Source organism: Plodia interpunctella, chromosome 9 (assembly GCF_027563975.2).
Source record: "Plodia interpunctella isolate USDA-ARS_2022_Savannah chromosome 9, ilPloInte3.2, whole genome shotgun sequence".
Lineage (NCBI taxonomy): Eukaryota > Metazoa > Arthropoda > Insecta > Lepidoptera > Pyralidae > Plodia > Plodia interpunctella.
In genome coordinates this window covers 5,958,238-5,985,409 of record NC_071302.1, presented here as the reverse complement: position 1 = coordinate 5,985,409, position 27,172 = coordinate 5,958,238, and the positions used below count along the sequence as shown (strand labels likewise).

The 27,172-nt window shown below is 36.3% G+C and overlaps 2 protein-coding genes across 5 annotated transcripts in view; one reads left to right on the top strand and one right to left on the bottom strand.

Moving 5' to 3' along the window:
* Positions 1-27,172, top strand: part of Atg16 (Autophagy-related 16) — a 169,828-nt gene that overhangs the window by 47,606 nt on the left and 95,050 nt on the right. The window lies entirely within an intron of this gene.
* The window catches only part of neo (neyo), a 61,235-nt gene that overhangs the window by 29,473 nt on the left and 4,590 nt on the right, over positions 1-27,172 (bottom strand). Inside the window, exons 2-3 of one of the 3 annotated variants that reach the window (XM_053750072.2) lie at positions 14,011-14,056; positions 3,690-3,729 (exon numbers count right to left, since the gene is read on the bottom strand). The gene's annotated coding sequence lies outside the window, so the exon portion shown is untranslated. The remainder of the gene's footprint in view (positions 1-3,689; positions 3,730-14,010; positions 14,057-27,172) is intronic. The other 2 variants (XM_053750074.2, XM_053750073.2) reach the window with 2 other exon arrangements.

Below are 27,172 nucleotides of genomic sequence, written 5' to 3'. Positions count from 1 at the left end.
CTATTTGGTATCGGAGCTATGTAAGTCGACAAACGAGGTAGGACCATAAGCGTCCGATCTTGCTATCACACACTATAATGAGCGGGTTAAAGGTAAATTCCTATCGACCGGAGGATCTATACAGATCGTCTGCCATTGTCAATTAAAAGCCGCTGGCGCAGCCCGCGACCGCCTTTTGCTTGTTCTGCGCAACGATTGCTTCCCGATCTTGCATACCCTACGCCTCGGGGTGGGTATTGCTCGGACATTTCCTGTATTACTACTTGTATGCTCGCTCTAAACTAATCTGAATGTTCGCTAAATTAACATAAAATCCATTTCGATCTGAGCCCCAGTTGATTATTGTTACAGTTCAGATGATATAACTATGTTGCAATGATTATTAACGTAACAATACAGTTATGTTTGTGGAGTCATTGTACAATACAATAACTTGATTTTAGTATGTGTAGGCTCAGTTAGATATATATCTAACTGAGCCTACACATACTAAAATCAAGTTATTGTATTGGTTAGATTATCCTATTCTGTGAAGTTAAAATGTAGTGAAAACGACCAATATTTTAGAAGTTACACAATAACTTACAATTTGCCAAGCCTTTCGCGGTCATTAGTCTTTTTAATGTTGCCAGGTAAAAATAGCATTTTAAGTGCCCTTAGAGATTACTTCTAAAGCTAATCCATAATCTATCAGACAAATGCGCGTGAAGAGATTATCTTGAGAATTAAGGCGCGACGTGCGTTAGTTTATTTCCACTGGAGCCTACCAATTCGTCCCATAAAAACATGTTTGATGTTCAGGCAATATTGAAACTATTAACGACGCAAACTGTCTTAAAACACATTTCAATTACTGTAATTTGTTTATCGTTTCAAACAGTAGTAAAATTGCCGTACGGGTAATAAAAATAAAACTAGCCTAGTAGGTATTTTAAGCTTAATATTTGTGTGCCAGCAAAATTAATATTAATCTTCTATCTAATGATAATCTCATAAGATAGAAGATTTGAATTGGCTAAAAGTGAAAGTATATCTAAGTAGAATTTATTTTGTTCAATGTCTATTCTAATAGTCGGAAGACAAATGAAACAAATGGGAAGAGAGCCGTGCGCAAGCGCCGAGGACCATGGGTGAAAGTAATGGTGATAATACATCAACTACTGATGGCAGATGAGTCTCATCACAGTGGATAGGAGTGTTATTACTGCATTTAATTACAAGTTGGCAGCGGCCAGGGACAATTGGGTGGCTGTGATTGTTTGTTGATAGAACGATGGTGTTTCTGTAGCCGTACCTAATTTAATAAGGTGCATTTTAGCAGAATTAACATAATATTAGTCTAGTCTACTTGAGTGCCATTTAGATTTTCTTAAATAACGAAATTACGTGGATAATTGATACACGAAAAACAAAAAACGCACAAAACATCTGAACAAAAAAAATACTGTGCGATATTTATTTTCAAAATCAACAAAAGTACATTATCTGCAACAGCACGCTATGTAAATACAAATTATGATTATGATGAAGTAAATTTTTCTCACTTTAACATTTCTAATTTTCGTACTCGTAACCTGAAAATACTACGGTTGTAGTATAATTACTTGAGTTCATTGAACTCGTATTAAGTAATGAAGCTGTTATGACATGAGCTGTTACACCGTCAAGTCATTGTAATTTAAATATCATTAATATAATAATACAAGTAATTATCTTGCATATTACTGTTTTAAGAGTGTTATAGAAATTACATCTTACTAATATTTTAATGAGAAAGTTTGTGAGGATGTATGTGTATGTGTGTTCGTTACTCTTTCACCCAAAATCTATTGGACGAATTGTTAAGAAATTTGATATACTGGTAGAATCCTGGAATACTAATATACATAGGGTACTTTTTATCCCGAAATTCCTACGGGAGCGAAGTCCCGGGGTGCAGCTAGTTACATATAATCTCCCAGTGCTTTGGTCGTTCAAAACATCTTTTTTCTGTTTTATTTTTCTGAATTTGCTGGTACTAAAAGTAATTCCAAACTCAATTCAATAGTCAGTTGTTTAAATCAATTTACAGTTTCGTTTAGTGCAAAGTGTAAGTAAGAGTTAACCGTGTTAAAACCGGTCTTAATCTTGACCAACTTTATTTTTGTATTCGTTTTGACCCAATAACAAAATAACTACGACCGCAACAAGAATGCAATGACTGGAGTAACATATTTCTTTACTGCTGCATTCCATATTTTCAGGTCGTTCCGGTGATAAACACAGGTTATATAGTTTAAATTAGACATAACACATCAAAAGAGATTTTTTGTCTGTGCTCAATTTCGCCTTTTCATCTTTGCGTCAAACAGAAATTTCATCAGATTATTTTAACTACAGAAAATATAAATAAACTACTATATATAAACTACATGCTCCTTTGCCCACTATACAATTAAAAAAAAAACATCAGTTCTTTTGGCTTCAACGTGTATAAAATATGTCTTACTTGGCGCCGTGAGTAAATTTTAACCCAAAACAAAACTAAAACAATGTAGACGTATGGGTCGTTTCATTCTGCACTTGGGGAACGGTAAAAAGTAACAGGTTGGAATTATTCCGAAACCGGTCCACTGATTTTGAAAATTGAGGAAGACGCGAAACATATTTTTTGTTCACAGGAACGTGAGACGTGGCTTTTAAACTTCTCCTGTAAATTCGAAATACGCCTCCTTTTTCTGTCCGATGTTTCGATGAACAATTTTCGTTCGATTTCGCCGATGATTAATTTTCGTATGCATTGGGAATGCAGCAGAATATGCAGGAGTAATTTACGTAAGGAAAATTCTGCGAAAGTTTAATTGCATTCTACCAACCGCAGCGCATGTTATTTTCATTATTTATTTTAACTATACCTGTTAGCTTATATCATTTGCCAGATCCTTTCCACTATTTAGCTATTTAAAAATACAATGTACACTACTAAGAATTTATTTATTTTTGATGCTCTATTAGCAAAACAAATAAATATACTTATGCAACCTGAGATTACTGCCACTATTCCCACCTCTATCATACCTAATAGAAAAATATCTGTAACGTTACATTTTTTGTACAAACGAAAAAAGAGCTTATTATCTTATTATTTTACTTATATAACGGACTATGTAGTATTAGTTTCATTGTACCCATGCATCAATTTTGGTAATGATCGCTGCATTAAAATGACTTACTTCCCTAATTATTTGCGAGTCACTACGCATGTAAGTACCGAACTATTACCAGAAAAACTAACTGTACCTCTGTTTGCACTTCGTTGCTTTTGAGGTTGTTATATTTCCGACTCGTATACTAAGGCAATTTGACATTATTACGATGTCATATTAAGCATTTTACCGTTTTTATTGTATCTTAAGCGACTACATGGCCCGAGACATTACACATAACAATAACATGAGCTACCTTATTATATAAGCTATTATATATTTCGATCTCATATTTTAATATAGTTATTTTATTTTATCTATTAGTTTCACATAGTAATAATGCCGTAATGGAACCCTGAACAATCTGCAGCGAGACGCGAGCGTGTTATTTTCTGTAAATTTGCTCTAAGTGCTTCCTCAACATCTAATAAGACATAATGACGTGTTATTTCTGAAGATTCACGAATTCCGATCGCAGGAAAGTAAGGTGCTACGGTCACTGACCTGTGATCCACAACCGCTACCGCTAACCGCCGCCGCCGTCCTGCGATCAAAAGAAAACCATTGTTAATTACGCAGTTTACACATGAGTGTATCTCAATTATGACAAGTTGAATTATAGTCAGGTGACTTGTAATCACACGCTCAGAACATGGAATCCGACTGAGCATGCTCACAATTCTCTCATTGAGGAACACTTCTTCCCAGTATCGACGTGTAATTACGCTCCAAACGCTAAGAAATTCCTGGAATGCCATAATTCTCTCATCTATTTACATAAGTGAAGCAATTCGTTTTCGAGTACACCTCGCTGGTTGCGGATGGGATTGTGTTTACTGCATGTTTGTGATCGTAATGTCAGATAAACGTGCGCCCAACCTTATTATGTAACACGTCGTGTAAACGATCTTCACCGGAACCCATAAATAGGCCTAATGGGGTATTAGAATGAGGATTAATAGAGTCTCAAATGTATATTTATCTGATCTGTCGTAGCATTTATTTCTTGCATGATCTTTTACTCTTTAGTGTTTCGGTTTTTTTAAATGCAATATTCATAGCATTGTAAAAAACATCGTATTTTACTAATAAAACATCATAAAGAGGTGTAAACGTCACTTTAAAATTGTTATTTAAAAAAATTGCACCGTTTATAATAAAAATTGCACCATCCATGGTCGTAATTTTACTCTATTGTATCTTATCTATTTATTACGACATATATTTCATATTTCGAGTAGTTTTAATCTGACATTTAAAAGTTGGAACTGGCACTTTAGCTTACGACGAGGTTATTATCGATTATGACAGTAGACAGTGAGTTCAACATTCTTCGTTTCTTCCATCGTTTGTTCCTTTCTTGAATTCTATACGTATCGGTGACATTGAAAAAACATTATTATTAACTTTATCCTCAGCTATTCTACCATTACCATACGACATGTTAATCAATCTTGTACCCCAGAATATAGAGAAAATCTATGTCATGTGCATACATAACTAACATGATTCTTTTTTATTTCAGGTAATTTTCAACACTTAATGCTTATTCCTGTTACTTAGGTAAGTTGTTGTACTTACAATAGATATACTATGGATCAAGTGATTAATTATAACTTTATTAGTAATAGTAATTTGAATATGCATTAGGACGAAATAAACTGAGACACCTTATTTATCACATTGCCTGGACATTATGGATAGTATCGTGTGGTTGGTGGGCAGTCATTTGATTGGTTGATTTGGTTTGTCGGGGTTTGTTTGGATATGAAAACTTTTTTTTTATTTTACGGTAATAAAGAAGTACTGTGTCACAAACAAAGCTGTCACGGCACCGGCTGTGGGGCTATGGCGGCCTCGAGCATAATCTCGCCCCTCTGCGCCTGCGCGGGTAGGAATAACATTCTAAGGGTAGGTGCGACAAGACATTTTATAGGTGCCACAAAAAATTTTTGTTAAGTGATAAAACCTGTTTTTATTGTTCTGGTCCATAGTTTGTCCAATAGATGACGAGCATAATAATGTCTAGTAATTTTGATTATATTAGCACATTGCCCTCTCATTTGGGCGTTACTCAAGTTACACGGGCATATTTGATAGCGTCCAATTAATCACTTGGTCCATTAAAAGATACACATAGTGCTTGTTCTTGGTACCAATTGTTTTCTTTTAAATTAATTCTGTGTCATTCATGAAAGTAAAATATGTACATTTTGAAAAGATTTAAGTTATTTGTGAAAGCGAAAGGCATGTTTATTGTGCATACATATTTTCCATGTTTGACATTAACTCTACGAATTCCAAACTATGTACATTTGCATAGTAGAAACGAGTTATTTTTTATTATTTGCACGTCCAATAGTTAAAGACGAAACTGCCTATTTTTTTTATATTTCCGCTTCAATTCTAATTAGAAGAAATAAAAAAGCTATTTGTTCACGTCACTTCTATTTGGGCGCACGTCACTTCAGCACAAAGACTACTTATCTCATGCCAACTTAATTTTTCCAATCTGTTCCATTAATCAATATTGCAATAGTCGTTGTTACATCACTTACGGACTCATCACTATCCCACGGTTGACTACGTACCACAAAAAAATACCAACTCGCATAATAATGGTTCCGTATCTTGAGCTTGAGGTTTTAAGAGAAGCCATGGTGAAATAAATATAGATAATCTGTGAAAGTTGAGATTTTGTCTAAATGTTGTCGATGTAACCGGTGCATAAAGGGATGATAGTTTCACTCTTATTACTGCGAGCATTATATGAAATCAAGATTTTGACATATATTTGTTTTAGGTTTAGTTAGAAATAATATGTTTTGACAAAAATTTGGATAGTGTACATTTATCTTTTAAAAACGAACCTTGAACAATAAATTACAAAATACATTTTATTTAATTATACTGATATTATTTAAATTACATTAATTCTTGTTAATATCAACTTATTTACCATGAACACGGAAACGCTCTATGGGTTTCAATTCTACTAAGTCGATATTGCGCCTCAATAGTATAAAAGAATCCCTAATCTCGTGTAAATAAGCACTACTATTGAGATGAGATATTAACTTCACGTTAGAAGAATACATCTGCTAAACGTGATCGTTGAACTACGTATGTTACTCGAAGTAGCCCCCATTGTGACTAGCATATGGACAAAGTAAATACGCTCGACTGACTTGCAATTGCAATTTCACAGTCAAACAACACAAACAGACAGACTGAATGTATCAATCTAGCGTGTAAATGTAACGTCTTCGGTTAAACAAATGATATTAAAATACCGTTTTATAGTTGTAAATGAATTTTATGTGTTGCGAGTGTTAAGTAAAAAATGACGTTTTACTGGTAGACTCATTGTATAAGTTAAATTTCTATGTCGTTAGAAATACATAATGTATACAAACAATATTTATGATATAAAAATTATAACTAATACGTTATAATTTTAACTAATACGTTATAATCATACGTACTTTGAAATTGGTATAGCGAATTAATGACTGTTCAGATCAAAACTTACAGAAATTATAAAACATCAGAAATCAGAAATTAGCAAAATTACCACATCATATTAGTTCCGTATTTTATTTCATATAATCACAATTAAAATTACATTCACTTATATTAAGTAATAGATGTTTTGTAATAGTTTTTCGTCAAATACCATAAAATTAAACAATTTTCTCGTCTCACATTGCAAGTGTCAGTCTGTAAATATTCTTCTTCCCCATTCCATGATTAAAATAATTGCCTACTACTTCTTGTGCATTTAAATCGTCCTGTAACCTTTCAGGTATTCTACTCGTAAAGTAAATTGTAATTATATTTTTATGTTCTGGCCTTAAGCTTAGCTTATGCTATAAAATTGTTATTATCTTTCATGTTACTTATATTACTTCTTTTTTAAACATCTCGTAATTCTGATGAAAAGTGCTAGTGGTTTTTCGTTTTTGTTGTTTCAATTTTTCATTTCATTGAATTTTAAGCCATCAAATAAAATATCAGACATCAACATCATCCGCGTACCCTTATCCAACTTTATATGGGATCGGTACAGCATGTCCGACGCTCAACGGCTGAGAAAGGAATCGGGAATACGCTCAGATCAGAGAGACGAAGAATACAGCATGTCAGTCTCCTCCACTTATTCCTGTTTAATATAAACCTATCAGTTACTACATTGCACACGACGACGCTCTCCTCTTCGGCCTGTCCCTGCTTCTGTGTAATATCGATAATAAACACAATATCAATCATTATAATTTAGTCATTAACTTATAAACCTTGAGTAGGTTTTGACGTTTAAATAATTACATATAACTTTGAACAAATTCCAAGCGTCAGAACCATTTATTTAATAATAATACTTCGCCGTGAAACCAAGATGTTATGATTCCTCCTAGATGCATAATTACAGGCGTTACAAATACTGGGCATACAAACGTAAATACAACCGTTATTTAGCCAGAGTTCACAGTTCGTGAAACGCGATCGCGGGCCCTTCCAAAATAACTAGAGCACAGAATTGTTTCTTTTTATAATATACTCAATTTAACTCAAAACGCACTAAGAAGAACCAATATAAAACAATGATTCGTTTTTAATTCTGTAATATGATTTTGCGTCGCGTCTTCGCGACATTTCGATAAAAGTGAACAAGAATATAGAATGCCATCAAAAATATGCTGTAAAAAAAACCCAAGTCTCGCAGCCCAGTTTTTCTACCGTAAAAAGTTGTGAGATTTCGATAAAAGTGAACAAGAATATAGAATGTTATGAAGGTTGAGTCACAGGAAGGTTGTTGATCAACATCGGGATTTCCAACAAAAAAAAAACAGCTTGTGTTATCAAGCAGAAAAAAAAATCACGTGGCTAGAAAAAAAATTAATTGTATGATTTCTCGGTTGGTATCTCAATCTGTTTAAACAAAAACGACAGTATGACATTAACTATAAATAATATTATTTAAATGAGTGGTCTCCTGTACTGTACTTATTTTGTTCGCCTTCCATCTCGATTAGTTTGACGCATAAATTGTGGCGTTGCGCATCCTCGTCGGTGAGTCGGCGAGTGCGTCTCATTTCACAACCCGTCACCGGTCAAGCTAAGGTACACTTCCCAACTTCATATCGTTCAAATATATGAATATGATAATTTTGGACACTTTTATTGTCATCAGGGAGATCTTGTTACATTAATCACGTGACAAAATAATCATGTCTGTCTGTATACCGCAGGAATAAAAGCTTGTAATTATGCCAGCTAGCGGATTAATAATTATGATCAATCATTTTTGATTGGTAGGCCAGCTATACGGAGGTAATTCATGCGGTTCATCCTGGGCATCATCCGCACAATCCTAGACTGGATTTAATCCGCTGCTCTGTTTATATAAATTACAATTAAAGCGATAGAAAAATATATTTAAGTTTGATTACTTTATGTAATTGCTCTTTTCTTCAACACTTTAAAATTTCGTTTATTCGACGACGATCAGTAGTTACCCTTAACGCAGCGATCTCATGATCCGTCAACGTCGCGCCTAGCGAGAAATGTTCCCACATGAACTAGAAAACATACTATCTATACTATATAAAGAAACCATTATCGAGCACCCTTTCGTGCTCTGTTTTAAACTGCTCTAATCTTTAGCAGTAAATTCGCATTAGATAGCGGGTGTACTGCAAAGGCGGATGCTCGGACTTGAATTCGTGCCTCTATATCTCATCGTGTTCTCGTGTGTGCGATTCGAATTCACCATTTTAGTATACAACCGTAACACTAATACGCTGTCCCCGCAAATGTATCGCAAACCATTAAACAAACAGTGCGAAGATATAGCTGTATCTGTTGTAAAACTCACATTATTAAAGGTAATGCAAACATTTATTACTTTACCAATATCCTTGCACTTGGTCGTTGAAAGGAAGGCAGGTCGACGACCCGTAAATATTGACTCATCTCGTGGTATGCACCTAAACACACATATGTTAGTGTCATGGCACGTTAGTAACTGGCGCGTCTTTAACCATTATTTGCGATCGTCTGGCGGTCTAACGTTTGTCGTCGAAAGACTAAAGTTTCTTACAAATCGCAATTCGCGTTCCATTTACGTATGACAATTTATCATTGTACTCATATTTAGACTCCACGCTTTCGCCGAAACTGCAGTCAAGACTCATATAGTGATATTTATTCGCAAATCGGCCGATCTAATTCTCATCTCAATGCCGCGAGCTTGCACAACTATGATTCCGATAAGTGCACCACACATTGTCCTAACAATGCGTCACCGCGGCCCACGCGCTGCTACTGTGTTTCGCTCTCGTCATAAACTATCGCCGCACGTCCTTTTCTTCGCCTTTTGTATATCGCTAAACTTGTTATATCGGGCTCTTACACAAGACACTGCTCGTATAAAGAAAGGTTAGACAATAGGGAAATAAATATGTCCCATTTTCCGCCTCTGCTATATTCACCCCAAAGTCTTTAGTGGACTGAAACGATTTGCCTGTCTGGCACTTTATTTATTAACGTAAACCACGACTTGCATTGGAGGAGAACGAACGAAATATATAATAAAAAGCATTGGACTATCGGTTTGAAGATGAATTTAATATAATTCGATTAAATTTCGTAAGTCGGCCGTCGACCCGCGGCAGAGGAACAACTGCTATTTTATATCAGAATCTACGTGATGCCACGCACCTTTTGCTACCGTTCCACCGATTGGATAGTTATTTGGAGATTCACAATGGAAAAACGTGATTTTGTTTCCACGAGCCATGCTGTTTCAAAATTTCATGGAACACTTTGACTTATATATTTTTTTGTGTTTTTTTTTTAATTCTCGTCTAAATATTTTAAGTTGATAGTAGTAATGATGAAAAGACTCCATATATGCAAAATAAAAGACTTACTTTCTGTTTCAGCTTGACAAAGATCTTTAGGTATACACACAAAATTTAAAGAAAACTACGTTTGCCATTTTTTGTACTGTGAGGTCGTGAAAGTTTTTGCGCGTTCGATCTAATCTGTTTTTCTGGTAAATTTCATCAATCTTCCTTGCACATTAATTCTACAGTCATCAAAGAAGTAATAACGTTTTTATCGGCCACAAAATTTCCAGACTATTGAATATTTTTCTATAAATCTCAATACATTGCATTTCTATTTCTATATGTATAAAGTATAACAATGATAAATAAATTGCGTTGAGATGATCCTACTACTATTTGAATTAATATTTTTTACGATTTCCACGGAGACGAGAAAATTTAACAGTATATCCCAAATATAATAATAGTTTGTAGGTTTTCAATAAATTTACTAAAAAAAAAACGTAAAAAAGTAAACACCGGCCGTGATCAAAGCAGACCGTGAAATTTGGTCCACTGCTAATGAATTAACAGCGGAACAGTGTGATCGGAATGCTTTAAAATTCTTTATCACTTCTTTTATATTCTTTTTACTGACCTTGCATTTGGCTCTGACCACTTCATTCACTATTAATAGATTGTGCACGTGGTCGATTAAGGCAGCGATTGTTATAGTCCGCATGAATGGGTACCGATGTAAAGTTTATAGGGCTATAATTGACTGATGAGATCGTCGACACCCAGACAGCAGCGGCCATCGTAACCGCCTATATCCAGTTAACTGTACTGCTACCGTACGACACGGACGCCTGCTCGCGCCTTGTACCACCACCGCAACGGGAAATGCCGGCCGACGTCGCCGTCATCGATCTCATCGGTGACCTTTTACTCAAGCCACACTTAATTTCCTCTAAGAACCGCATTGTTTGTTCACCGCAGAACTCAAAAACGGTATACTGACAAATCTATCTCTGTTGCAATAACAACATAGGCCCCGTGCCTATGTTGTTAGTTCTATTATAAAATGCGATGTTTATTAATCAGGAAAGCAAATGATATGAGGTTTCGTTCATCTATGTATCCAATTAATACTGAACAAGCGGATTCGTACTCGAAAGCAAAAATCTCACTTGAACCTTATTTTTTCATTAACATTCTGCTAGCAAACTCCTTTCTGTGTCATCTCTATTCGTGTTATCTGCCGTGTCAGTTGCTAAGTGAAAACGTTGAGACAATCTTTTATTCTCCTTAATGCGAGCCGTTTCGGCTCTTGTTCGGGATCCTACTGTGACAGCCATTATAATTCTCAGTGAATGTGGAAGTCTACAAAGAGGGCTTTGTGTTTGCAATAAATATTTATGAGTAAGTGCCCATTTTCACACACGTGGGCTGGATACGCACGATACTGCCGGCCTAATTGACGTCTGTAGGCGCGAATTTGTTTCAGTCTCAGGATACTTCCATTGAAATTATCAATGAGTATATTATCATCATAAAATTAATTCTTAAATGCATTCAGTATTGTAAATACAACTCATATAATTGTTGTCATACATTTCCTATTTATTAGAGTTATATAACGTTAAAGTTATTGAAGACACTACTAATCCTACTTTCTCTAACTAGTTTCTTGAGGCCACTACAAGAAAGTAAAACCCCGCTATGCATCGCTCGCCCGTGTCCTGATGACACACAAATTGTTATGATAAATCTTGCTGGGATATAGATATCCTTTGAGTGTTTATCTTTAAAAGCTTGATGCATTGTTAAAATTGTTGTTGTTTATTGAAAATGTAAGATAAAAGTGCATAATGTATCAAGGAAGACATTAATCTGAGCAAATGCTTAGCGTGTTTTGATGCTGAGAGGCAACTAAGTAAGTGTGCGCATTGCAGGCGACATCGGCGACGACCCCGATGGTACCTGTGTAGTCGCGTGTTTTCCGTTTGTGGAACGCGGGAACGGTAGTGTGACTGTGGCCAGTTAGCCATCTTGCCCTGTCCCGCCCTCCTACTCTGACCTTTCTATGTTTATACTCCACGGCACGCCTTATTTGGATAAACATTCATCTTATGGGAGTTCATTTAAGTTCAATTGTTTATTTGAATTGTTGGTTAGAAATTTGATAGCTTTTGGGTTTCGAGCAGCCAAATATGGTACGAATGGAAACTTTTATAGAATAGATATTATAATTATATCGAGTTTTCTCTTTTCAATTTTGCAGAATTGTGCCAGTTTCAAAACCAATTTTATGTCACGGATACGTATGTTAACAACTAAATTCTTATTCACAAATGTTTGTCATCATGAACATAAGCAAATTCAATTTGAAGGAGCGATCACGAACTCTGTTTGACATATAACATCGTTTGGCCTACATTTGGTAGGTCCCGGCACCGCGCCTCGGCGACGACGTCACGTTTCCTGTGTTTAGGATTGTTTATTGAAGTCATGATGTGACCTTAACATTGTATTTTACGATTGTCTCGTCACTGGCCTGCGCACTGACATTTCAATAGAGAAGGTGAACGTGGGTCGCGGCGTGACACAAGGCACGAGCAACGCCTCACGTCCTAACTGCATCACCAGCCTCCGCATCCGAACCAGCAACGGACTGCCCTACTGCAATGCGCATAACTTCATATCTGACATTATTTACAGCGACGACTGTCTAGTATAGACTGTCATATCTTACTCAAATTATCAATCACATTAATATGGACGACAACAACATCGAAAAACACACCGTTTATTTCAAGTTTAATCATTGCCATTCACGTAACAGGATTAACTTCATTTGACTCTAGTGTGGACGTTGCATTTCTCGGATTACCTCCGGTAGCTTATCGACGTCGTCGGTGTTAACTTAAATTTGCATCTCGTATATTCTCTTCGCAGCCGATTGTAGGTGCTCACGATTTAACGCTGGTATTAATGCATTATTCAGAGGGGTTTTCATTAGGCTGTCGATATCGGCGCGGAGGATCGCGCTCTCGTTAAAATGTTCGGATGGCATGACGAGTGCTCGTATTCAGCGAGCCTTAGCTCCTGTCAGGCACGCAATCAACTCTACCCCCTCATACTGATATGTCAGAAAAACCTTCTACATAGAATTTCTTAGTGGCAGCATTATGTATACTATCCATATTTCTGTAAAACATAACATTCTACTGCATTTTGTGTTTCAATGGACGGGAGATATTCTAAGCCATAAATTTTGAGCGTTTTAAGCACTACTATAAAATCTTGAGAGCCATATGTTACATGCCACTACGTGTCTTTCAATAGGGAAAGATAAATCATAAAACATTAGGCGACTGCAATGGGCGTTATTTCTTGACACTTTGCACGGATGCATAGGATTTGTTACGATAGTAATAAAATAAATAATAAATACTATCATTATTTACTATTCCTTGCTGGAGAGTAAGTATGACTAATATTTTTTTTGTTTTACACATAGGGGTAAAGGGGATACGTTTAGCAAGGCAAAGAAGCTAATTAAAACCTAGTTTGTAGCTCAACCAGTTTTCAAGAACTGGTGCGGTGGAGGACAAGTTAGTCTAGCACACACATGATCCACACACTTGCGGATGCGGTATACTTTCGTTAGTAACGAGTGCGGCTCACATCCCGTGCGTGTTGTCCTAAATACGGCTGCATCGATCATATACTATCTGGCGGATAATCTGATGGGAAGTTTTTGTCACACTTTCCACGCTTTATGAAACTCACTTTATTAAGGGCTACATTGTTTTATCCATAGACATAAAAAACTATCGAAAGAAAATATTTTACATTATTTTGTAAACTATATAGCTTTATTGAGACATTTCGGTACTTTTTCAATTCTACCATTAGTCTATCAGTTCCGATGCCAAAATCATAGGAACAGTTTAAGTTTAAAATCAACATCAATCACAACAATAACTTACCGTGTCCACGTTTAGCCTGGATGTAATCAGTACTGGCCCGTGTCACCTGAAACAGAAAATATTACTTGTTGTTTGTGACAATAATTTGCCGCGTGAAAATTTAATGTAAAATTAAAGTTTAACGACTGTCCACCGATTTTTGCAAGCATAAACTCGCAATGATTTATCATTGCGAGTTTAAACATGCATTATCATTGTAATTTTCTTTGGCAGAATTCTTATAGTTATCATATTTTTATTAATGTCATACAATCATTCAATCATCAAACCTAACCTCCGTAAAATGGTCAAACAGATTAATAATTTTCAATAACAAAAGAAAACTTGTACTCTTATGCAAATTCTTCTTTAGGCGTCATTATTTTGAAATGACGATCGCATGTTTTTCGCACGTAATTTTCAAAGCAGTTCATCATCTTATTAAATTAAAAACAAATACTTAAGTTTTTACCTGAATTAACAACAACATAATCGTAACATTCGGAAATATTAAGATGTGTGTTGTGTCTTCAATCTTCACAAGAACAGGGGGATATCTAGTATAACAATAACTTATTGAGTTAAAATTATAGGCCCTTGTCTATTAACCGAAGTGGTTTGTTTATTGACATAATGGTTTCGATCCTCCCGCAGGCTGTCGGTCTACATTATAGTGCGCAAACACGCATGGAGCTATCTAGATTTCAAAACTGACTGCATTCGCGTATTCTACACTACTCCACGCCTTTCCATTGCAGATTATACGCACTACGAATTAAGGTCCTTTCCTGATTCAATAAACAGGTCAAGGAATTTTTTACATATATTTATTTTACATATTTTATTTATTTATTCGAGTATTATTTTTATCATAATAAAGATATATTGATCAATATTATAAATTCAACTTTACTGCATAATATAATAGTATTTTTTTAATATGTGATTGAACAAGTCACTTGTGCATCGCTGTGAGCCATGTATCGTGTGATATCGGACGCCATCGTAAACAAAGAAAGCAATATACTGACCGGGTTAACCTTGAATAGTAAGCGCAGAGAGTTTCGCTCGGGAAAAATATGCCATTGATGCAAGCAGTGCGTGCGCCGGATAACGGTCACCACGCCGAATAAGTAGTTTAACTTCGTACGTGGAATCGTAATGCTCATGGCGAGACTTGTCACGCAATTACGCAGCCCTAACACCGCTAACTCGCAATGAGACCCACTTTCTAAAAGAATGTCCTTGAACTCCGCAATCGGAAACAGTTTGTCCATTCAGCAATGTCTCGCTTGTTTCACTTTCTACTGGAAAGTTTATGTGTTGCTATCCAGGAACAATACCTCAGTAATAGAGAGAGAAATGCCACATTGCTTGTAGCCAATTACAGCAGGGTGGGTGTCAGCGTCCGCGTCGGGCCGGGGACGGGACAATGAGCCACTAACGAGATCTAGCGGCTTTCCGTCAAGCGGCCTCTTGCGGAACACCTCAATCCTTTGTTTACGTTGGGATCGAACTTGCCCGCGGAGCCCGATCGCATCCTGAACGCAATAAACCTCGAAGCTAGCTCACGACTCTGCAATGTCTACTCTTTATCGCCCCCGCCGAATACTGGCCAATCTTAAATGTATTTTAATAACTTCCACCCGCCGGTCGCCGTAATGGGCTCACCATGCAAATGCTTGTGCCTACAGAGCACCGTTACCCACCGATATTGCCAGTAACGACCCGCCCCGTGAAATAAAGAAAGGCAATAATCGCAAACGGGAAATCCGATCGCGCCGAAGGCACCACCGGTAAACGGGTACGACGGGAACTGCTCGATTCTATTGCAAAATGGAAACGTCTATGTAAACTAGTGACGAATATAGCATACTGATCATCCTGTTCAGTCCTCCTTGGATAGTCGGGCAAAAACTTGAAAAACATCAAGAAGAAAGTGACCTTACAAGCTCTCACGTTACATCCTATCTTAGATTGAGCTAGGTAAGGCGCAGTGAAGTTGATGGTGTGGATTTGAAGTTCCCTTTCGTGATATGGCGAGCCGCTTTCGCCGTCGTGCCCTGACACCTCCACTCTTCCTTTCTACCTCGCATCCAGTGACAGAGGTGCAAGTCATCGCTAATGTGCATCAAGTGTTAATCACAATCTCGCATCTCGTTTGGCTTTAGACTCGCGAGTCAAGTATCTTTTTAATGTGCTTTCTTCTGAAGAATTACATGCCACATTTTATTGTTGTAGATATTGTTGTTCTGAACTCAAATTATATATATATATAAAGCAATAAAATTGCCTTTATGATATGATGTTATGTGCAAACAATAATTCTTATAGTCCATCTTAAAAAAGTACACAACAACGCATTCGAAATACACAAATGCGTGAAAATAGATATTTTAGTATAGAGTTTATTAATAAAAGCCGCCTTATCATCTGCCGTGCATTTTGCTATTACAAAATAAGATTAACAATTTTCTCACGTCCGCATCGAGATCGAGTTAGGCGACGACAACCTCTGCAAAAAGTAACTTGGAAATCTAATAGAGTTTGTGGCAAGCCGGTTATTTGTATTATTTTTTAGTTTCGCTGACGCTCTGGAGAAATGCTATGTAACGCTCGCGAACGAAGCCGAAGCAACCAACCTGACATTACTGTAATAACACTGCACCGCCCTTCTGTCATTACTTTGTACACTTTCCTTGAGAAACTAAAAAGGTTTTTTTTTCGCAATCGTATTTACAATTACATTTTATGTCTTTCTATGGAGCTGGGCTAACGAAGTTTTGATGAAAGGCCTTGTTGCTATCTCAATTTATTTTTATTTGCATTCTTAATTGTAATTTGAATTTCTTAAAGTGGAATCTTGTTACCAACGCACTATATTAATCTGCATCTATTTAAATAGCGTTGTCATTATGACTATAAGGAGATTAATGCACTGAAAGTACATTAACACGATAGAACTGTTGTAATAAAAGCAGACGGACGATGGTGTCGGATCGTGACTGCTGCACTTGATCCCGCGCTCAAATCCAACGATTATTTCTCTGTGATTATACTCTGCAAGTTCACCATTTCATTACCATAGCTTACCGCGGATTACTAGAATGAATTTATTCCAGCTTTAGTTCGCGATGCAATTATACTTGATAAAGCTATAAATCTTCCCTCGAAGATAGTCTCGAACTTTCCATGCACCAATGAAATCGTTTTGCACGATAATGTTTGCTCTTAATTACGAATCTATAACGTATATGATAGTTATCACTATGTCAATCAAATATACTAATAGAACCACGTGTTATACTTAATTGAAGTGACCGCGTATAAAATTTACCGGTTCTATGTTATGTATGCCTTAGAGAAAAGCTGTATTTCTGTAAAGTATTACATCTGTATTTTTTATGTGACACTGAAAATAAATTCGTACAAAGAGAAGACGTCATTAATCTCATAACTGTCGCTGCATATTATGAGTGGAAGCGTGCGATCAAGTGCGGTGTTACATAATTGCTAGAACGCAGTGGCGTGCATCTTGTTGTAGACAGGTCGGCAGTCGGTTCCTGTTCGCATGTGAACCGTATTTATTATAATTACGTCGCTCGCCGACTATCCCATCAATGACGGGAGCGCGCCAAGATGAGTATCCCGATACCATCGCTCTTCAGTTCAATTATGTACATCCCACTTACACTTTTGAGTACCTATCTATGTCTAACTATCAAATCGTGAGTCACGTCAACTACTTTTTTATTTTCTAAACCCTACATGCTCTTTTTTGCAATTGAATCTTAGTTTTTGCTAGACTATAACAAATGAAATAGAAGAGTGTCTCAGGATATTGCAATTTATGTAACACTACCATTTATCCAGAGCATTAATTGGAGTTGCCACTGCTAATAGTTTGCCGATTATTGTAGCGATCGGGGTCTGTGTGAGTCCGTTTACGTTAGTGGTGATATCGGTTGGGGAATCGTAACCTCTTCCCACATAATTGGCGTGTGGGCGCGGCGGCTGCGCGTTATCCCGATCGCCGCCCACCGGCGACGAGGCGACGCCCGATTAGATAGCACGGCCCCCGACACCCGACCTGGGAACACCTCCCGGCTCCCGTAATCCCATAACAAACACACCGATAAACCCATGTATTCATTACGCAAGACACAGGTTGTAAGATCCTGCCTCGATTCACCTGATAGCATTGCTGATCGTGTTGAAGATATGTTTCATTAAGATCCGTACAATTAAACTCTCAAATCCACTAATTTCTACTGAAACTGCTTTCTTAAAAACATGGGTCAGAAGATCACTCCATAAACGAATTTTCACTTCAACAAAAATATCCCCTTATACGCATGAGTATTAATCATTCATGAGTTCTTAAATAAAACTGCCGCAACCATCAGGATGAACGTTTTCTCATGATCGAAATCATTACGACACCGTTCAACTGCTCCCTTTAACACCCATACCATTAGTGAGAAAGTGTCAGCCCTCATGAACCCAAGCGATAGTGAGATTGTTTCCTTATTAGGAAAATTCACTGTGCTGACATTCGACCCGGTGAGACTACAATAAATAAACTCGCTTCAATATCATACACCATTAAAATCATTAGGCGATGTCAGGCGGCCGAGAACATAAAACATCAAGAGATTGTTTCCTTATGAGAAAATTTAATTTTGTCTTTAGCCGAAGCTGGCAGAATCTACTATTAGATTAGATGGGTAATATAACTTCATTCTTCAGTCTTTTTATTACCGAGGCTAGACTGGACTCAGTATTTACGGACAATAAACATCTAAGTTTTGATTTTTATGTCAGATCGTATTTTCCAAATGTTTATCAGAGTTTTATTCGTATTCCAGGTGAAGTCATGTTAGAATAACAATTTTATACTATAATAACGATTTTGCTCGTATTTAAAAACTACCTTTTATCGTTGATAGATGTGTGATAAGCGGCCCAGATGGGCCGCGAGTATGCCACAATACCAGCTCTCATTAGCGATAAGAAGTGGCACTAGCTCGTTACGCGAGACGAGAAGCCAGGAGTCCAGGACGGTTCATTAATTGCATATTGTCGATGTTCTGGCCAACGATCACATCGCAGAGATCGTCCGATCTCACGACGTCCCTATTTCCGCCTGCTATGCAACTGCCGACTATTTCTAGTACCTTCACAGGGTGTTTTATGAAGGTTGGTTCCAGATGTTCAGTATTTTGTAAAATCTTCCATGCTTACTTCTTCATCGTTTAGTTTACACAATGAATATTTCGCTAAATAAAATTATTCCCAATAGTTTATTTTAATATCAGATAATTGACTTGCTCTGAACTACTTTGATTATATCCATTAATATAACGAACGAACGAGTGATAATAAAAAGATTATTTTATGTAATATACTCGTACAGATTTTTTGCTGGGTCTTTTACAGCTAAAACATTTTGCATAATTTAATAGTCTGACTACTGTGCACTTGTGTGAGTTATTCCTATGAACTATATGTAATCTGTTATATGTAATCAGCTTTATTTGCAATCAAGGAAGCAGGCTATTTCTATTGGACTATATGGACGTCGATAGTTGAAACGTTAATTATATACTGTAAGAATTAATCGCAAACGTCGATTATAGGAGGACTTACTTATACCGCCAAGATAAACACAGATTTTATCAAACATACCGTAAGCTTTGATTTAGGACTAGCTCTGAACGCCATAAGCATAGACTGAGAATGCATAAACAGAATTGACACTATTTATAACAAAATTAACATTTTTCATTTTTTCAGACACATTAATTGAAATTCAATTGAATGAGTGAAATGAAACATTAATATTATATTTAGTATTCACTAACTACTCGGGTAAGAAACGAAGATGAACTCCCTTTTATTTTTAAATATTTCAATATGTATGTATGTATAGTACATGTACAAATGTCCCTTCAGGCGTAATTCTACAACTTATACGCTGCATGGCATCTTAATGATGATGTAAATTGTTTTGCCACAAGTTTTTAATGACAAAATTCTAATGAATGTAAAGATTCGCATCCTGCTATGTTTTAAACATCGTAATTTATGAAATTGTTATAATTTTAATGTTTAAAGACTGCATCATGCGTGTTGTTGGTGTAACATTCCTGTAATTTTACACCGGTCTTTCCACCAGAACTAGGCAAATTATTGCGAACTTACACTCTTTCTTATTATCATGAGCTCACGTTTTACGGGAACGTCCAGACTTTTCGCTACTTCTGTTGGGTTTAATGGCTGCACTGCAAAGGGAGCGACCGCAGTATCTGCGGGAGCTATCTATGCAATTGCAAATAAATCAAGCGCGGCGACGCATGCCACTATCGCGCACAATATGGTTGACGTTAATTGACGAAATGCGGAGTGCTAGTATGTTGCAGGGTCTGATTTATATGCGCGCGCAAATCGCTACTCAATTTGCATTGGATCTATGTAAAGCGCCCACTCGGCCACTCGTTACCGCGATCTTGGCTGTCCTCACCACACCAGCGATGGCCAATCGTCACGACTACCTGATGGAATGTTTGGTTAAGATTTATTTGCTTTTTCTACAACTCTGTACTGTAAAAATTCATTTATAAAGCGCCATGTGCCCGTGCCCTGAACTTCCGGAAGAATTGGTAAAGATTTTCCATAATCTCATATTTTTTTATCTCCATAATTTATTATAACTCTTTATTTATTAGTATTTATTTATAAGTAGAAAGTACCCATATATTTGTAATATTCTATTAAGTATATTGAATCAGCCCCTCGACGTTGGTTATTTAGATCTAATGGAAATGTAAATTATTTTAATTACTATAATACCAATTTCCACAAGTGTGCAATATTTATTACTTGAGGTTCTATTTAAAATTAATCTCAGTAAACCGAAATGAAAACAATTTGCGTTAAAGACAATTTCTAAAAGCCGGTAATCTTGATTAATAAACTAGAAAGATAAAAGGAAAATATATGAAAATGGCAACATTTGTCAAGAGTAAAGCGGCTAATACAAACTCACAAAGTAATTTAATGCGGTGATAGAGGAGACGCTCAGTGGCAGTTTGCAGGTTTACTGCTAGTCACGTTAAGATATAGGAAAGAGGGCCATTTAAGGGAAACTCGTCTTATATATTTCAGAACAAGTTGTTTAAAACGCAAATAAAATTGTGCGCAGACGTAAACTGCCTTGCAGAGACAACATATCCGCTGCGGTATAGAATAGCGGCGCGCGGCAAATGCCATTCTTCGCGCCAAATAGGTTCGGAAAGTGGGTCGTATTTGGGTCACACACTGTTTTCTGTAATGGAAGTTTGAGAGTTCCACCGCAAGTAATCTTAGAGTCACATTGGCAGTGCGGCTAATTTGCGGATCGTGCGTTTCGGGTTGCGGTCACGCGCGTGCCGCTGCAGCCGAATTCCGCCGCGGATCGTGCCGGTCGCCTCTCCGCAGACACTCAACACTGAATTAAGCAATTGATCTAGTTCATTGATCGCTTGATATCCGTTGCAAATAATATTTCGTGATTGTAATTCCATTATGATTCATGATGACCTTTCAACCTTTGATGTAATAACTGTAACTCAGTGTCGTCTGTTACGCCTTTAACATATCATAATCTCGGGTTCCTGATTTATTCTCTGTCAATAAATATTGTAACTACGTATGACTTATATTCCATGTCATTTAAAAGCGCTATAACAAAAATTTCAAACAATGTTTATTGCATGGTTACATTTTCTTTCTTCTTCGGATTCTTTATACTTACATTTCATAATTTATATTGTTTGTAATTATATTCCCACTATTAAGATTTATAGCATATCTCGGTGAGTTGCAAGCATTGCATTTAATGACACAATATTCCCTTTATTAGGCTATTTTCTATTGTATTGTCTGCAGTACGAGTAAATGGAAACAAATCTATTGTGTATGTGAGAATCATTCTTCCGTCAGGGTTACGTCAATATTACATGATAATGTAATGTTAATGTAATCAAAGTTTATTAAGCATCTGCGATGGCACAATTGCGTTAATTTTAATTAGGTGATATGATTTGTTTAGTCTTCTTCCCACTGTTGTGGGCATCATAACGGTAATTGTAATACACGCATGAAATTAGTTATTATACGCATGCCTACTAACGGATATGTATGTCAAGTGTATAAACGATTAACATGCATTTCCTTTCTTACTGCCTGCTAATATTATGGGGACAAGGAATTAATATGTTTTATTTTTAATGCCTGAAACAATTTAGTATCAAGTTTCTCTTTGATCTTGATCAATAAACTCCTTTTTTCAATATCTCAGAAGACATCAGGTTATTGCTTTCTTTTGTGATTCTGTCGTAATTCCATAAATACCGGCTGCAAACCGGTAACCTTTTGCGTTAAGGATCATTTATTCTGCGTCTTACAATTTTATTCCCCTATTTGAATGTATATTACATGAATTACATGTTGCTGTTAATAGATTTAAGAGCACGTTGCGAACCAATTACGCGTAATGACCAGGCATCAAAATTAGGGCTTGCATTTGCATTTCTAATGCGATCATCACCAAGTATTACGTGTATAAAATATTTTTTTTTTAACAAATCATCGTTTTATTGATTTATTCTTCTACTAAAATATGTACATTATTTTTATATATCTGGAACAGTCTTTGACCGTTCCATTGCTCGTAGTTTTTTGATACGTTGGTTTATCATGAATCTTTTTCACTTTAAATGTAATCTGTAATTACTTTTAAACTTTATAGAAGTCTATGCACCAGTTTTGATCCATTGATCCATTCGTTTGAAAAGATCTTAAAAACCCTTGAGATATTAAATGCCCATCTGATTATGGAGTTTTTAGCGATCAAGATTATATTGTGTTTGACGCCTGCACCAGTGCAGGTTGCATAATGTGTCAGCCGTGGGAGCGAGTGCCTCGGGCCGTTATTCTATGTAATAAGGAGAACACAGAATCAACTCGTGTATAGATTTCATTGTTAAATCCAACAAACTGTTGTTTGATGACCAAAATTTTGATCACAGTTTTACCTGAGAAACTGGTAATCTCAACAAGGTTATTGACTTCTGTGAGTTTATCATTAATAGATTCATTTGTGGTTCGTAACATGTCTTATGTTGATTATAAAAAGGAAAAAAACTATTAGATATTTTTTTCAGCACAGTCCCAGCATATTAAGGAACTACTCTCTCATATTAATTCGCTAATTTCCTGTCTGATATTTTCTTTCTTTTTCTCTCTGATCATCATCCTTTGAGCTTTTTGTTTTGTTTGCATTTTCTTGCTCTCGCTTCATCACATCCTCATTCTTACTAAGTCCTCATGAACACTTTACGAAGGGTCCACTTTGTACTCGCCACATTTTGTTACTATGCGACATACGCCACCGGTACCGTTCCATTACTGATTTTATTAGATGATTCGCGTGTATCGCCCGTAATCAATTTGAGCACATTGTAGGCGCTCGCGCACCACTCGCTCCACTTGCGGCACATTATTGTGCATAAAACGTTTTACAGCCACCGTCGCCGGCATTGGCTCACTACATGGCTGGTGTAAACCTAGATTCACATGATGTCTCAACTACACTATTTAGGCCTTCCAAGCCATAAATTTTGAGTTATTCTCGATCTCATATTCAAACGTACGGCAACTCGTATTTTTGTACATTAAGCGTCTTAACTTTTATCGTTCAGGTTGATGTCTAAATATTTCACACATTTTCCAATGCTATGAACTGTGTGCGGTTGAGTTTTACGATCATACGGTAGGAGAGCCATAGAGAACCGTTCTTTGAATGTATTATTGTCTCTCCTAGATTGAATATATAATTTTAGAGAAGCATTTTCTCTTAGAAAGTTAGTTTTTGCACACGTTAGTGTTTACAAATGACCAATGCAAATAAGATTCCGTTTGTATTCGTAGCTTTCGTCATTTTCAGTAGAAGCGTACAACGGTACTTCAATTTTTTGTTTTGCATTTTTTTGCCATTTCTGCGAATAAAGAGTCCACTTTAACCGGTTTGTCGAAAAAAACTTGTCCAATTGAAATCAATACATAAAAACAAGATTTTTGTAGATAGCAGACTTAACCGTAAACATGGTAATAAAGTAGCTCGATTTATCGTAATTGGTTAATATACATAGGGATCGGTTCCATAATTTTGAAAAATGCTGATAGTATTTCGTTTTCATTCATCAAATTTAACAATCTAACATAGTTTTGTACTTTGTTTGAATAAAAATATTTTTATTCAACTTTTCTTTCGAATGACTAACGCCATAAGTGACTTCTCAATAAATGATCTAACTACTTCATATCTTATCAACTAAATAGTAGTTGTACAACAATCAGCGACACTCAAATCTAGGTTGAATGTGGCGTTCAACGTTTCCTAAAACCAGTCTTTAAATACCGATTAATTTATTGACATATCAATATTTGGTTGTAGCGTGACAGTGACACCGGTGACTCAGACGGCGCATGCCCACGCTTATTGTCTACGGACAGCCCACAATTTGCATACCGAACCTGACCATAAACTACGATAAATATCGTCAATTTTTCTCTCCGCAGCCAGTTATACCATCCACATTTAATTTCAACTATAAATATTGAGACTCGACACAAATTCATATAAATTATTTGCTAAACCGCAAGATCTACCCATTAGCGGAACATTCTGAAAGTTATTGGCTATTCTCTCTATATCGTCTTCGAGATCTTCCCGTGCACAATGTACAGGTATTTTTATAGTTATAGTTTTCCTTCGAAGGACCATATAAGGAAAGAAATGTGATCGAATCGGCTCCTATAAATCAACTATTAATAATAAGGCGTTACACCTGTTAACGGGAGAGTTGTCAAAAGCGAGCGCCCGCAACGCGGTCGTTCACCCCGCGACGACGTAATTAAAATCCTTCATGGAAAGCACGCCTGATGGAATCCGTCCTGACCTCGCGCACGACCGCACTGGGCCGCCCTTTAAGCGTTACTTTATAAATAGGAGCAGCCTGCTTTGAGATCGTGGAGCTCAGTGGAGCGCGACCGACCACCTCACCACTTCGATCACATTAAATTACTCGTTGCGTGAGTAGCATTTCACCCAGTCGTTTCAATGTATGTGTCTTTGTAACTTTATACTTTTTAGAGTCTTCGTAAATCAAGGTTTCTGTTCATTAGCCTGTATTGAACGTCTACCAGTAATAATTTTCAATTATTTAGTCAGTAAATAGATAAACATCCACAATTTCCCATCGATAATCAGGAAATAGGAACGTATTCTCACCTTGTGCCCGATAGAGTAGATGGCGTGTCACCAGCGCGCGCGCAGTCACGAACGTTACTCAGTTCTCACGTGACCTTCTTAATTACAATCTCAGCCCATAACCGGGTCAGAGTTGTGCCCATCCATAATAAGCGAAATTCAAAATCGGAATGCCAGCCAATATCGTTTCATACAAGCCAGCGATAATAACGCCAATGCAAAAGTAGGTAATAGAATTTGATTAATACCCTTCATAGAATACACTTCTAAATTATATGCTTTAAGTCCGTAACTTGCTCATTGCACAAGAAAGTATTCACGGTCAGTTGCCATCGAGATGCCCAATAAATGAAGCCTTAAGTATAAAATTATTGGGAAAGTACTCTATGTAAGTCTCTGTACCAATTTCACACTATTATCTAGATTTCATTTATATCAATAACAATTTCTCTCTTTTTAAGTTTCATCTTCAATATTTATTGATCAATTAAAATGACTTAAGTTTATATTAACGGCTATGTGTATCATATATTGTCTGATTAACTAATATTTGTTTTGATAACCATTTAGAAACTCGTAATAAATCGAAACCTCAAAGAATTAATCACTTCATTAACCTCTAAACCTATCACGCTAAGCTAAATTTAAGAATAACGATACATTTTTTACAATCCAAATAGTTAATTGGCTTAATATTGTAGTATTTCTATAAAAAATATAGAGTTGAGCATGCGGAGTATGCCTCACGGATGATATAAACGCACGGTCTAATGATTCCCACATTTGGAACAAAGAGTGATGTAAGAATGATGAAACAAAGAATACTACGATTTGATTCTCAATTTGATCATTGCTGAGAAATGAGAAATTGCTTTCCGCTGGATGCAACCAGTAATAATTAGTAAGCTAGCTTTTGTGGAGATTTTTACCACAGATGTACTTTATATCACTACCCTATAAGGCCCCAACGCAGAGGTACAGGTTGAGGTGTAGTGTAAAATTGAATTTATTATTATTCGACAAAATGAAAAACATAACAAGTTCTTTTAAATAGGCTACTTAATTTAAAAAGTTCTATTCTTCTAATTATTTAGATTTGATACCATATTTGATACCGATATCCACAATGAATTCCACTCTTTTAATACTATTTTAAAGCCAATAACAGAACAACTGTTGCTAACAAATTGCTTGTGATATTATTGGCATTTTGGGCACATACCCAGATCATAAACAACCGCTCGTTAGCGCTTCATTGTAGAACAGTTTTATATGCTGTAGTCAAATGTCAAGTTCAAGGCATCAGCAACTGATATCAATCACGTTTACACCAATCAAGTGACTTTGAACTTGAGCAAAAAAAAAACTATTTGTGAGCTTCTCCTTCCATGCTAAAAGTACAGTTAAAGCTATTGTAAAATATAAAATTTTATAGCTAAAACTGTACTTTTTACATGATGATTAAGTCATAGATATTAATTTGTCTTTGTATCTATGTTTTAATATTTTAAAGCACGTTAAATGACAGTTAACGGTTACTGCTGTAAATTGCAAATTGAATCGATTAATTGCGTCTGTGCTGGATAATAAACTTGTATTTATTTACTATTATTTTCCAGTATGAGATGCATAAAACGGAAGCTACACGACCTTTATTGTGTCTCATTCTCTAGGTATATTTACAGACTAAGTGATTTTGAGATCCATCGTGTACTTAAGAAACATAACGTTTTCATATCACATCGGGCGTAAAACTCGAGATCACCTTCCAACTTCCAACGATCAAAATTAACATGTACATATTTTCAAATACACTACTAAAAATCGGTAATTTTAAATTGAATGAGTACTTATAGTTTTTAAAACCCT